A 13,626-nucleotide genomic window follows, 5' to 3' on the forward strand; every position below is an offset into this window, starting at 1 on the left:
TTTTTTTTTTTTTTTTTTTTTTTTTTTTTTTTTGTGCTTATTGGGTGGAGGAAGAGTTGGACTGATTGACATGTTAATGTTCCTTCAACCTCTGGGAAATCTATAGTTCCATGATTATGAAGCCAAAACAAAGCCAATGGGAGTAATTATGAAAACCAAGATTTAAGTTCAAGTTATTTTTCTATTTATGTCATAAATTTTTTGAACTTTCGTTTTCTTTATTGTTGTGAGCCTCACACATTCTTATAAGCCAATATATTAATATGTACCAGAAATTTCCTTGTCAACAAATAATTATTCAAATGTTACTTTAAATCTCAGCAGCAAAATTAGATAAATCCATCAAAAATTCCTCTCCTTGAAATTTGAGCATTTGATTCTGCAGAATCAGAATTAGTTGATTATTTATAATTAATAACACATTAACATCTATGCTATCAAAGTACACCTTGGATCCAAACTTCCCCTTATTCCATACTAAAGAATTGACGATGTCTTGAGAAAGTGAATCGAAGAGAAAAGAAATACTAGAGCCTGCTAATGACCGTCGGCCCAGGGAAGTTTCAGACACCAAGTCAGTATAAATGCTAAAGAAAAAAAAATTCTTAAATCTTTACTGTTGTTTTAGTGGCATTTATGAATAGGGCTATAAAAGTTAATTATTAATGTAAATTGTTTCAAGATGTAGAATTTCCAGTACAGATGAATGTTTCTAAACCTTTAATTTAGCTTTGAGTAGAATAAGAATTAAATGTGAGAATATTTTTCTAAAGTATAAATCTACATGTAATTTTAGTCATTGAAAATGATGGTTTGAAAGATTAATGTGGTCTTTTGAAAAGATACAAAATTGTGTTCATAGTGTTATTACAATATTATGTTTATATATAAATATTTATATAAACATATACATAAAAAGACTGGAAGGGAACAAACATTTTTAACTTTTCTATTTTGCTTTGGCCTTCCTGAATAATGGATTAAAAGTTATTTGTTTCCTTTTATAGCATTCCATATTTTTCACATGTCTAAATTGAAGATATACACTTTTATAACCAGAAAAAAGTTTTGAAATCATAAATCTTTAAACAAATCTTTAGTCATTAATACCATTTGTGATATTTTAGGTTTCTGAGGAAGATACTTGTTCCATAGTACTGTTATTAAAATGACCTTAGAAAAGGACTACTAAAAATTTATGGCCACTTTTCCTGTATGTATCTTCTTTTTCTCTTGAAAAGCTTCCTTTGAAGTTAAAGGGATTTTGTGAACAGATGCAGAAATATGTGAAAGAAGCATTGGATTCTTAAACCAGATGCATTAGACATTTTTATGATATCTCATAAGCTTTGTAGAAAACAAAAATTATTTTGCAAGAGGATAGCATAATGGGAAAAAATGTGTATTTGTTATATGAATGGTTCTATCAAAAACCAAGAAATAGCGAAGTTACTTTTTATTAGTTTTGGCTGTGAACTTACTTCCTGAGGTGGAAAGCAAAAGTGAAGGAGCCATAGCAGTGCTATGTTAGAAACTGCAACTAATAAAGTATTGTGATTCCTAGGGTTGTTTTGATGGTTTTTAGTGTTTTCTTTTTTAAAAACAAAATCTTGGGTAAAAAGCTTGGCATGGGTTCTCTTTGCTTATCTCAGATGCAGGCTTTTACCTCTCAAGGCCTGATGTAAACTCAAGTTCAAAATAAAAAATAGAGAGTAACAAGAATAACAGTACGTCACTCCATACTCATTATGGGATGTCTACAGTTTATATGAAAACCGTTTATTTTGCCAGGTGTTGCCTGACAGAAAACTGTTGAAATCTGACAAGATGGGCGGAGTCAGAGGAATTAAGATCTGACATGTTACGTTTAAATGTTGATGGTAATAGGTAAATTCAAGCCTGTCATCATTGGCCAAACACAGAATCCATACTTCTTTAAGCATAAGTCATGATTGTATTGTGCAAAGAGTGAAATATTGATGGTTAATAGATGTTTGCAAAGATATTTGTTATCATTCAGTTGAAGTATAATAAACTGTCCACATTTTATTGCAGTTGAACATGCTTCATTATTAGCGGTTCCTAGCCTGGGTTTGACCAGTATTCACATAATGTTCTTGCTGTTAATGATTGCTAAGTATAGCCGTTAGATGAAGAATTTTGCCTTCCAAAAAATAAGCATGGTTTAAAATTTTTGACCCTGTATTTAGTTCTCACAAGACTTAAATTTTTAAATTTAAAAATAATTTTAGATTTACAGAGTTGCAAAATTGGTACAGAGAATTTCCGTATACTCTTTGCCAACCTTTGTCTTGAATAATTATAATACAGTTATCAAAATCAAAAAACTAATATGGTGCAATAGTATTAATTTAGTTAACTTAGTTCAAATTTCACTAGTTTTTTTCACTATCCCTTTTCTTAGTCCAAGATCAAATCCAAGATCCCACATTGCATTTAGCTGTCATGTCTTTTCTAATCTATACACTTTCTCCCTTTCATGACCTTGGCACTTTTGAAGAGAACTGGTCAGTTATTTTGCAGAATGTCTCTCAATTTAGGTTTGTTTGATTTTTCTTTGTGATTAGACTCAGGTTATGGATTTTTGGCAAGAATACCACGAAGAGATGTTGTTCATAACAAGGCCTTAAGGCAGGTATTAGCACCTTATTTCAAACGTGAAGAAATGGACTTTAGTTAAGTAACTTGCCCAATGTCACACAATGGTGGAATTAGGATGGTAAAATTTAATGCAGGCATTTCCTTCCACATTTTGCAATTAGTGTTTGTTAGTGTAGGTTTCAGCAATGTTAATGACATTAAATTGGGGTAGTTTTCCCACTGACTTTTAGCTTTTCCCTGCCATGTATTGTCCTTGCAACAGGCAGCATGAGCTAATCAGCATGGTATGTGTTCAAGAGCTGCAGCAGCCATCTGGGGATTTTGCTAGTTGATTACTCTGCCAGTTTGATGACGTTACTTCATCTCTCCGTGGCAAATAAAGGTGTGCGGATCCACTCTCAAGCTCCTTTTAATCTCAGTTGGTGTGTCTATTTGTTTAAAGTGCTCTGTGGTTGGTTGCTTTTGTGAACTGACCTACTTTATTATAAATGATAATAATTAAATTGTTTGAAAAATAGCTTGAGCAGCTAATGAAAACTACTGATAGTAACTGTTGAAAATACAGAGGAAGAACAGTAGCTGAATGCTGAGGATTTATGCTAGCAGAAACTATGGCAGCCACGGCCTGGAAATTTCGAAGAGAGTGATGCTGCTGACCCCCAAATTCTTTCTCAGTGTATCTTTTGAATGACTGCAAGTTATGGAAAAGTTGTCTATAGAAGCTGTTAAAAATATATGTATGCACACACACAAATACATATATTTTTTACATAACTATATTTATACAAATTTGTTTATTTAAGCATCTATTGGCCAAGCACGGTGGCTGACGCCTGTAATCCCAGCACTTTGGAGGCCAAAGCAGGTGTATTTCTTGAGATCAGGAGTTCGAGACCAGCTTGGGCAACATAGTGAGTCCTTCTCTCTATAAAAATACAAAAAATTAGCCAGGCTTAGTGGCATATGCCAGTAGTCCCAGCTAGTCAGGAGACTGAGGTAGGAAAATCACCTGAGCCGCAGAAGGCTGCAGTAAGTAGTGACTGCGTCACTTCACAGTAAGATCCTGTCTGAAAAACAAAAAAAAAAACCAACCCAAAACCCATCTGCCTGTCTGTCTATCCTGTATCTATATTTCGTGTCTTTCAGAAAAGGAACTAATAGCTCGTTCCTGCTATGTGCTAAAGCCTCATGGTATGTGCTATGCATACTTTATCTTAGTCACACAACCATTTGTAAATATTATTCTTCCCATTTTATGGAAGAGGAAACTAAGGTTCAGAGAGGTTAGGTAACTTTCCCAAGTTACAGAGTAATAGATAGCAAGTGACAAAGTTCAAACCTAGTCTTGCCTATGCTTTTCCCACTTTAGCAAGAGTATCTTTTATCAAATGAAATCTTACATGAATCCCTGTTTTATAAAACAGATAAAAGCAAAGCTTTTCTGATTTAAGAAGCAGAGGAGTACTTTTAGCTCTGCTTGTTTGATTTCCCTCTCCCCCATCACCACCCAAACCCCCCCACCCTCCGCCAACTTACTTCACAACTCAGGGGCTCCCGAGATGGTACCACACAGTTTTGGATTTCTTAAGGTGTAGTTTGAAAAATACCGCGGCTTCTGTAAATATCCATGTAAGTTTGTTGATCAGGACCACATATGATGGCTGGATTATTTTTAAGGAGCTGCACTGTAAATGAGTGGTTTGAGAGTATTTACTTCGATTTTTATGTATTTTGTAACTAAAATACAGTGTTCTATTGCTCTTAAGCTACGTGAGAGTACATGAAGTAATAGCAGCCAAACAACTTTCTTTCATTTTCTTGCCTCCTTTGTTTTTTACGGCTTATTTCTGCCTAACATGCAGGTCTTCGTGCACAAAGATAATGCTTTGGATTCACTCTCTCACTGTTGTAACTAACCCAGCCTCTAGCCTCCTCACAGAGAACACTTATTTTAGTTCTTTGCTTGACCGTATTCTGCTGCCACGATTCAGGAGTTCAAGAGTTTCTCTTCTGAATATTACAACAGGAGGCCTAAATCTTCCTTCTAAATTTCCGCAAAGAAATTTACTCCTTTAGGGTAGAAGCTACTCAGCCACAGTGTGAGACCCTAGATGCCAAGAGATAATTTATAATCACAGAGATGATATGCTGACTCCAGCTTGACTTAATTTAACTCTGCTCAGGCATTTACAGTTTTCTGTCTACCATTTCTTAACAATATCCTATCTTTTTTTCTCCACTTCAGAGACTTCACAGATTTTCTTAACTTCTCTGCTTACTGAGCATAGCAAGGTCATTTGTAGGTCTTTGCACCGACCTATCACCTGAGTTCTGTTAGGTTTCTACTCTTGAACCAAAATTCATCTGTAGCTTTCTTTTTTCTTGCCACAAAATCTTCCTTGTTTATCTTGAGCTACTCCTCCATTTCTAATTAAGAAAGTTCTAATTGAACTTACTTCTGGTTGGCTAAGAAACTTTTTTTTCCCTTTGCCTTCTAAAAAGCAGAGGGAAGCCAATCTGATTTTTTTTTTTTGAGATGGAGTCTTGCTCTGTTGCCCAGGTTGGAGTGCAGTGGCATGATCTCAGCCAACTGCAACCTCTGCCTCCCAGGTTCAAGCGATTCTCCTATCTCAGTCTCCTGAGTAGCTGGGATTACAGGCGTGCGCCACCACACGTGGCTAATTTTCGTATTTTTCGTAGAGATGGGGTGTCAGTCACCATGTTGGTCAGGCTGGTCTCGAACTCCTGACCTCGTGATCCGCCTGCCTTGGCCTCCCAAAGTGTAGGATTACATGTGTGAGCTACTGCGCCTGGCCCTGATATTTAATTCATGGATATTCTTACAACTTCCACTTCTACATCCTTTGCATTCTTTGCGGATACACCAAACAGCATGCAAGAATTCAGTTTCTCCTTCATTCCTATCCTCATGTTCTGACTGTGACTCATTACAGTATAGGGCAGGCAACTCCACTGATGGAACTCTGAATGACCTTGGTTAGGTTGCTTCTTATCCCATTTCCTTGAGATGGTAGGTACAGATTTTTCAGTAAGATGGTTGAAAGTATAAAATAAAATAACATCTTACCTTGTAAAACATTTTAAAGTGGAATCTATTCTCTTTAATAATATTCTATTCTAATACAGTACTTTCTAGTTTTCAGAATGCTTCACATTCTCATTTACTTTTGAGTACAACATGCAAAGTTCATCTATTTAGCCATCAAAAACTTTTACTCACTGACTAAACTTTTATTGTGCCTTCCGTTTTTTTTTTTTAAAAAAACTAGTTTTGTAATGATGATGAATATAAAGTAAATATCAGTGTTCAAGTTTTACTTCAGTGGCTGTTATCCTATTTGGACTAAAATTAGTTTAATGCTTAATTCATTTTTGGGCCCTGGTCTGATAATTTCAGTTATTACTAAACGTGATAGTGGAGGTGGTGGCAATAATAGCCAACATTCATTGGATGCTTACTGTGTGCCAAAACCAGTTTTAAATATTTGACATTTATTAACTCATTTAATCCTCATAACTCAATGGGGTAGGTGCTGTTAGCCCCATTTTATAGATGAGGATGTTGAGAGGTTAAATAAGTAACTTAAGGTTATATAGCTAGCAAGTGTTAGAACCAAGATGTACAGCCAGCCAGCCTGATTTCAAACCCTATGCACTAACTACAATGATGGTAAATTCCGAAACAAAGTACACGTTAATTTGCTGATAACTGCCTTCTAACTTTCAAATCTGTTTCATGAAAGCCACTTATATATCTTGCCACGGTGACATGTAGAGTAGAAATTATAAATCATTCTTTGTTGTTGCTATTTTTACAGTCTTGTTTGGCTCAATGAATTATGAAAAAGAAGCAAAACTGTCTTGTAAATTTATCTCCATGTCTCTATTTGGCTACTGCCACTAGGATTACCGTGTATAAAACAAGGGCTTTTAACACATGAGTCCCAAGGTGCATGTAGGAAATTCTATTTATACACAGTCTATAGCTGAAAGGTCAACCTGCACAGAGCCCTGCAGGCAGAGGAGAGGTGGTGAGAGCTAACACTGATGGATGACCAGGGGACTGCTATCTAGGGGTCTAGTTGGGATTTATGGCTAGCGTGCTTTCTTCAAGAAGTAGCAGAAGTACAAAGTGGGAAGGTGGGAGATATGGAAATAGTGGGCCATTTCTGCAAGGGACAAGGAATAATTGTATTCTAAAAGATTGTCCTTTTGAAGGAGTTATTAAAGAGATCTATAACTCATTAATTATGCAGTATTAAGGTGGGTATATTAGTATATTAATCAGAGTGCCAGTGAAGTTTTAAAATTAGCAACATTGGACATAATTCATTTTATACATCCAACAAGGGGCTTCTCATGAACTTTTCTTCATACTCCTCATGAACAGAGACTTTGCATGGACTGCTCAACTTTATTATATGAATAAGGCCTACTCTTTATTCACTGTGTTACTTTGGACCCCTTTTGGAAAGCAGGAGAATATAATAGTGAAGGGAAATGGAACTGTTTACTCAAATCCCTGATTTGGATTCCTGTCCTCCTGTGGGGAGAATGGTCTGAGCAGCCAGTTCATAAATTTGCTGGAAAAGAGAAGAGGTCTCTTGGGCTGAGGGTAATTGTGCAGTGCGAAGGTGGAGCCCCAAGGGAGATGTCAAGGACCAGACTATCTGGAACCCTTGCCAGTCCTGGGGAGAGAGCCAGATTGGCCCCCCACCATGACTACTAGTTACCTGGCCAACTTTGGCTCTTCCCATGGCTGACAACCTTCCAGCTACTCCTGTGCCACTAAGCTGTGAGACATCCAGACTCAGTAACTTAGAGACACAAGTTCATAGGGATAAACATTCACACGAACATTGTACTTGTCAGCTTAAAGTTGACTAGCTCTTCATTAAGAGGAAGTGTGGGAAAGCACACCATGCATGATGACTATTTGGATCAGCCAGGCCTGGCTCCACCACCACATTTTAACTGTGTGATGCCAGGCAGTTTTTTGACCTCCCTAAACCTCGGTTGTCTCATCTGCAACGTGTTAATAATACTCCTCACATTGTAGGGAAATTATGTAGATTTGAAATCCTACCATATGTAAAGTTCCTTGGCTACCACACGGCACCTGGTAGGTCCTCCCTGCTTGATGACTTCTTCAATTATATATAATTTTATCCAGCAACTTTCTCTCTTTTACTCTCATCACTCAGTAGGATTCTTCCCATTGCCATACCATTCTTCCCTCCCACCACATCCTCCACAATCAGTCTGACCAGATTAAACTCCCAAAAGCAGAGCTGTAATTTGTTGTTCCCTTGCTGAGAAACCTGGGGGAGTTCCTCATAACTTTTCACAGACAAACATTTAAAACTTTGCACAGTCTGAATCCAAAGTCTCTGTCTAGACCATTGCTATCTTACATAGATCCTTTGGCCTAGAATTCATAAATTTCCAAGTTTCCTCAGAGCTGTTCCCTTTGACTTCCTTATTAATGTCATTACCTCTTCTTGGAAAGGCCTTTCTTCCTAACCTTATCTGTCTGTATTCTATCATTCTTTAAAAACAAAACAAAATATGTACAGCTTTTTGTGATATCAGTTATATCACAATAAAATGTTTTAAAACAAACAGCAACAACAACAACAAAAACCTCAGATATAGGTTCCAAAAACTTTGTTCTGAAGCTGGAAATGATTGCTTCCAGTTTGAAATTTTATAGGACATTGTACCTTTCTTACAGAAAAAAGCCCACATCCTTTATATTTTGTCTCTCTTTATAGGTGCTTGCTTTAAGATAGATGGAAGAGCATGCTCTTTTTCATTTAGACCTTGTATGCACACCTCAGCAGAAAACAGTTTAGTGTACACTGTACCACAGGTGCAGCTTAGGCTACCACTCAGCAGGCAGACCTCAGCAGACAGTATGTTTCTGGAGGCCACCACCAGTGATGAAAGACAGGAAGACTCTTTCTGTTGTGCGCTGGCTGTGATAACTGTGTGTGAGAAAATGAGTTATTATAATAATAAAGATTTAATTCTTAAATCTTTGGCATCATAACATCCTGTTACAGAAAGAGCTCAATAAGGATTTAATGAGTGAATGAATTCAGTGAAAAAAAATCAATGGGACAACACATGAGCCAGTGCATAGCATTGTCATCAAGATTGTTGAACTGAAACCATACATTTTTGTGTGTATTTTTATTTAATTACAAAAGATGTGTAATGTTTGTTGCAGTTAGTAAGTGATCTTATTATTGCCCAAAGTATCCAGGTTTATAAATGATTGGAAGATCATACCAATTTTATTTAAATGATTCTTTGAGAGGGTGTGGATTTCCAACTTGTTGCTTAACTGACTGTTACTGTCACTCTGAACCTAACTGTATTTTTCACAGGTACCACTAATTATACTAGGGTTTTCCACCTCGTTATATTATACTGAGGTTTGTTACATCTGTATATAGAAAAGTGCAGACATAGGATTAAGATGAAAAGATTTTATTTTGCATATGGTTTTGCCTCAAAGGACTGTCTAGTTCAATAAATGTGCCATATTATCTATACAATTGATGTGGTTTTTACTATTATAATCAAGAGTGTGCTTTCTTCAACTTACAAAGGAAATAAAAAGCTCGTTTATTGTATTGACATTGCCTTTCTTTTTTCCTCATTTACCCACATTAAGTCCCGTTTAAGCAGCTTGTCAAACCATGCGTAGCCCTTTTGCTCTGTAGATCTTGGTATGCCCTGCATAGATGGAGAAAACAGCCCTAGGTCTCACTGCAGTATTACACAATATAGACAGTAAGGCCATATGTAAGCTAATGCAACTTCATTTTTCTTTGCACCTTAATAAATGCAGAGTAATGTGATTCAAGCATATTTTTATATCTATACAGCCAAGGTTTTGCAAAAAATTTATATTTTCTTTTTTTAAAGTGGCCAGTGGTATTACAGTAGTTGGTCAGGAGAGCTTTATTGCTATGCTGGGTTACCACATTGTCATTACATGTTTAATAAAACCTTAAATTGTCCTATATCATATTTGTTAGAGAGAATGGGATTTTTTTGTTTTTTGAGACAGAGTCTCGCTCTGTTGCCGAGGCTGGAGTGCAGTGGTGCAATCATAGCTCTCTGTAGCCTTGAACTCCTGGGCTCGAGTGATCTGTGATACTCAGCCTCCTGAATAGCTGGGACTACAGGCACAGGCCACCACATTTGGCTTTTTTAAAATTAAACACAAGGTCTTGCTATGGTGTCCAGTCTGATCTCGAGCTCCTGGGCTCGGGTGGTCCTCCTACCTCAGCTCCCAAAGTGTTGAGATTACAGATGTGAGCCACTCTCTCTCTGGCCAAGGGGACGGGTTTGATAGCAGCATCTTTCTGGTAAATCTATGACTAACTCCATTGAGGCTGCTATAACGAAATACCACAGAATTAGTAGCATAAACAACAGAAATTTATTTGTCAGTTTTGGAGGCTAGGAAGTCCAAGATCAAGGTGCTGACACATTCCATGTCTGGTGAGGGCTTCCTTACTGATTCATTCTCTGGGATCTCTTTTATGCGGCCACTGATTACCTCCCAAAAGCCCCACCTCCTAATACTATTACATTGGGAATTAGGTTTCAGCATATGAATTTTGAGAGGACACAAACATTCTCTTGCAGTCTGTGACTACAGTGGCCAGACATCTTGTAAAATCCAGAACCAGTTATTCTTTATACCCATAAATCTTTAAAGTGTCTTTGAAATTTCAGTGTTTCAGCATCCACATATCTCCTGCACCGTTTCTCACGTTCTAAAATAGAACAAAACTTCTTTAGCAGACCACATTTCCTTAATTTTGCTTGACAATATATTAGCATACCTATGACTAATATAGAGACACAGCTTGCCCTCTGTCTTTTCCATCCAGCAGACTTTTTGGTCAGGCTTCCATGATACCTGTCTCTTTGGAATTCAGATACTTACCTTTAGACTGACCTTGTGTAGATGTAGGGTCAGCCAGTTTCCATTTTTACCACAAGTTAGAAGGAACAGGGAACAAGAGGAACGGCTCTTCAAAAAGGAGTAACAAAGCCATGACCACTGATGGGATTACTGCAATTTAAATGGGAATACCATTTAAATTGCATTTTCTACAGGGAGATCATTAAGAAAAAAGCATGTATAGTAGGGGGAAAAAGTTAAATCAAGCTTTTTTAAACTTCTCTCAGTTCAAACCCTGGGGAAGAGACCAGAGTTGAGGAATTAAAACAGGGAGACAGAGATGGGAGAAGAATCATTAGAGTATAGATCTAAGGATTCCAAGGGAGTAGAGAATTTCAAAGATGAAGACTAAGAATTATCCATTAGAATTTAGCCTATAATCCCAGCACTTTGGGAGGTGGATGGATCATCTAGGTCAGGAGTTTGAGACAAGCCTGACCAACATAGTAAAGCCCTATCTCTACTAAAAAATACAAAAATTAACTAGCTACATGGCAGGCTGAGGCAGGAGAGTAGCTTGAACCAGGGAGGTGAAGGTTGCAGTGAGCCAAGGTAGTGCCACTGCACTCTAGCCTGAGCAACAGAACAAGACTGTCTCAAAAAAAAAAAAAAAAATTAAAAGAATTTACAGTTGCTATTATCACTAAAGATGTTAGCAACAAAAGCTTTAGAAGAGTTATTGGTGCAGAAGCTTAGTTACCATGAGAGAAGAGGTGAGAAAGTGAGGTTTGCTCTTTGGAAGATCCTGATTGAGAAGAGAATGAGCAGGTGAAGGGAGCTATAAAGAGTGGCCTTACCAAAAAATTTTTTGACGGTAACGTCTATTAGGATGAAAGAAACTCGAACATGACTATAAGAGCCAGTGAAGATAGAAAGATTGACAGGCCGGGCGTGGTGGCTCACGCCTATAATCCCAGCACTTTGGGAGGCCGAGGCGGGTGGATCATGAGGTCAAGAGATCGAGACCATCCTGGTCAACAAGGTGAAACCCCGTCTCTACTAAAAATACAAAAATTAGCTGGGCATGGTGGCACGTGCCTGTAGTCCCAGCTACTCAGGAGGCTGAGGCAGGAGAATTGCCTGAATCCAGGAGGCAGAGGCTGCGGTGAGCCGAGATCGCGCCATTGCACTCCAGCTTGGGTAACAGGAGCGAAACTCCATCTCAAAAAAAAACAAAAACAAAATAAAACATAGAAAAAGATTGACAACACAGGAAAGAGATGGAAGAAATAGGAAAACATGTCGTCCATAGCAAATGACTGAACACTAGGAGAGCGGGAGAAAGGTAGAGATAAGTGTGGGTCTAGATAAGTTTGCGGAGAATGGCATGGGAAGTTGGGGAGCCCCAAAACCTGTTGAGCATGATTTTCTCAGAGGGCTTCAGTTCTGAGGAGATGTTATAGGTTATTGGGTTTGTGTATGAATTCTGCAGTCAGACTCCTTGCATTCAAACCAGAGTTTTTGCACTCAATATTTAAATGGGTATCCTTGGGCAACTTACTAAACCTCTCTATACCTCATTTTCATTTATAACATGGAGAAGAACATGGAGATAAAAGCTTGAGCTGTATAGCTAGACTGCCAGGATTTGGAGCTAGTAAGTTCTACTGCTTACTGGCAGTGTGACCTTGTGAAGTCACTTGATTTTTCTGTGCCTTAATTTGTTTTTTCATCCATAAAACAGAGACAATAATAGTATATAGCCCAGTTTTTGGCTCTGAGCAGCACCACGGCAGTTGGCAAAAACAAGCACCTTACAAAAGGCTGCAGAAAGGGAGCCAAGAAGAAAGTGGTTGATCCGTTTTCTAAGAAAGATTGGTATGATGTGAAAGCACCTACTATGTTCAATATAAGGAATACTGGAAAGACGCTAGTCACCAGGACCCAAGGAACCAAAATTGCATCTGATGGCCTCAAGGATAGTGTGTTTGAAGTGTCATACTGAGTTGCAGAATGATCAAGTTGCATTTAGGAAATTCACGCTGATTACTGAAGATGTTCAGGGCAAAACTTCCATGGCATGGATCTTACCCATGACAAAATGTGTTCCATGGTCAAAAAATGGCGGACGATGATTGATGCTCATGTTGATGTCAAGACTACTGATGGTTACTTGCTTCATCTGTTCTATGTTGGTTTTAGTAAAAAATGCAACAGTCAGATATGGAAGACCTCTTATGCTCAGCACCAACAGGTCTGCTAAATCCTGAAGAAGATGATGGAAATGATGACCTGAGAGGTGCAGACAAATGTCTTGAAAGAAGTGATTAATAAATTGATTCCAGACAGCATTGGAAAAGACATAGAAAACGCTTGCCAGTGTATTTATCCTCTCCATGATGTCTTCGTTAGAAAGGTAAAAATGCTGAAGAAGTTTTGAATTGGGAAAACTTGTGGAGCTTCATGGTGAAGGTGGTAGTTCTGGAAAAGCCACCAGGGACGAGACAGGTGCTAAAACGAGCTGATGGATATGACCCACCAGTCCAATAATCTTTAAAGCTCAGACTTACAATAGTGGCAAATAAAAAGTCCTATTTGTGAAAAAAAAATAGTATCTACTTCTGAGTGTTACTGTGAGTGTGAGAATTCAGTGAGCTAATATTTGCGACTATCTAGAACAGTGCCAAGCACACTGTATGTATCATTTTAATTTTTAAAAATGGTAAACACTGCTCAGAGCCTAATTGAAATTAGAAATCACAAATTAGATTTGGAACAAAATTCTGCATTTTTTTTTTCCCAAAACTGCTTAGCTAGTAAGTAAGTAAGTGAATGAGTTCTTTACCCTTGATCCAGGATTAGAGTGTTTGTCTTCACTATTGGGACACTATGGCAAGGGGAGCTGAGGTTGCTCAGGAGAACGTGGTCCAAGTGATGACCTTGGGGCCAGGCTGGGTAGGGAAGAAGAGAAGACAGGTAGAGACTGCTGTACCAGCAAAAAATGGAAAAAATTAGAGGCTATGATTTCTAAATAAACTTGAAGAGCAGATATAGTG

General features: G+C 37.8%; 1 protein-coding gene across 5 annotated transcripts in view; it reads left to right on the top strand.

The window, feature by feature from the left end:
- The window catches only part of WARS2 (tryptophanyl tRNA synthetase 2, mitochondrial), a 112,265-nt gene that overhangs the window by 1,202 nt on the left and 97,437 nt on the right, over positions 1-13,626 (top strand). The gene's annotated exons all lie outside the window — the stretch shown is intronic.

The sequence above is a fragment of the Cebus imitator genome, unplaced genomic scaffold (genome assembly GCF_001604975.1).
Source record: "Cebus imitator isolate Cc_AM_T3 unplaced genomic scaffold, Cebus_imitator-1.0 Scaffold32, whole genome shotgun sequence".
In the NCBI taxonomy this organism is placed as follows: domain Eukaryota; kingdom Metazoa; phylum Chordata; class Mammalia; order Primates; family Cebidae; genus Cebus; species Cebus imitator.